Source organism: Austrofundulus limnaeus, unplaced genomic scaffold (genome assembly GCF_001266775.1).
Source record: "Austrofundulus limnaeus strain Quisiro unplaced genomic scaffold, Austrofundulus_limnaeus-1.0 Scaffold356, whole genome shotgun sequence".
NCBI classification, from domain to species: Eukaryota; Metazoa; Chordata; class Actinopteri; order Cyprinodontiformes; family Rivulidae; genus Austrofundulus; species Austrofundulus limnaeus.
In genome coordinates this window covers 582456-584118 of record NW_013952758.1, presented here as the reverse complement: position 1 = coordinate 584118, position 1663 = coordinate 582456, and positions in this window count along the sequence as shown.

Sequence of the window (1663 nt, the reverse complement as noted above, 5' to 3'; positions counted from 1 at the left end):
GTATGAATCATATGGTGAAAAACTGACTTTGAAAAATAAATCAGTTCTTTTTTTCTTATAAAAGTCTAAATAAAACAAAGATATTGGTGGTTATTTTTGACTGTGTAACTTTACAAACAGCAGCCCATAGCTCTTAGCTTTCATTAGATTTTTTGTTTTTTGGGCTCCCAGTGTTGGGACTGGGTATGTTTGCTCTGACCTCCTCTGTGCAAACACTGCTGTGTGTTTGTAGAGTTGTGCGGGTGAATTCTTATCACATTGTGTCTGTTCAATGCCAGCTGACAGGCTGGTGTTGAGCTGGCTGCTGAACATGTCTGTGTTAACTGGAGTGGAGACGCTGTTATGTCACTGTGCAAAGATTAACATGGTTTTAATTCATCTGTGCTAAATGTGTTTCAGTGCTTTCATACGACAAAACACAGATGGAGTTTGTGTTTGAGATAAGAACGCAGGAGAACTGCAGCCTGACTCCATCTTTGTTAGTCCAGGATAAACCCAGCTTGTTTACATGGACAGAAATAATCACTTTAATCTGACTTTGGGAATAAAAATGAGTCATAAACACCCCATTCAATCTGATCAACAGTGTTGTATAAAGTACCACAAAGTGATACGTGAGTAAAGGTACAATTATCTTATCAAAAAAATATTTTGGTAAAAGTTATAGTCTCCTTTAGGAATATAACTTGAGTAAAAGTCTTAAAGTATGTGATATTTGTTGTAGTTAAGTATTAAAAGTGAAAGTAACGATTTAAAATGAGCAGTTAGATTTTCTGTAAGGACATTTATTAGGAGGTGACCTCCCCAAAAACTGCAGAAATGACTGTTGTATTAAAAGAATGAATGGATGTTAAATTTAGGATGCACTAGTCCAGCTGTTTCAGTTTATATACATATATCAAGGCTGCACAAAGCTTTTCCCCAAAATGTATATCTATCTGAGGGCTGCGGCCAAATGTAAGAATATAATTCATGAAATACAAATACTTCTTAAGTACAGTCCTTTTATTTGAAGGATTCTGTCCTGCTGGAGTGTGACATGATTTGTTTGTGTACAAACTAATACACTATCAGAGTTTTATATATTTATACTTCTCATTCAACCACAGTTAAATTCACTCTCTAGGAGGCTCAGTTTATATGGATAGTTTTTATTTTTTACAACAACAAGCTGCAATGAAAACAAGCAGAAATAAAAGTAACGACTTTATATTTCTTGTCTTTTTTTTTTATAAATGTAAGGAGTAAAAAGTAGGCTGAAAAATAATTACTCAAGTAAAGTACAGATACACAAAAATTCTACTTAAGTACAGTAACAAAGTATTTGTACTTAGTTACTTTACAGCTCTGTCGATCAAAACATTTTGCGCATGTAAAGATACAACGAAACCACTGTGTTTAGGATTGTGTGTGTGTCTGTGTGTGTGTGTCTGTGTGTGTGAGCTGTGTGTGTGTCTGTGTGTGTGAGCTGTGTGTGTTGAGTGGCCATGCAGCTGCAGCAGCATGTTTACAGCTTCATAAGGCTGAACTCTTCAGCACAGACACACACAGACACACACAGACATACACACAGACACACACAGACATACACACAGACACACACAGACATACACACAGACACACACAGACATACACACAGACACACACACAGACACACACACAC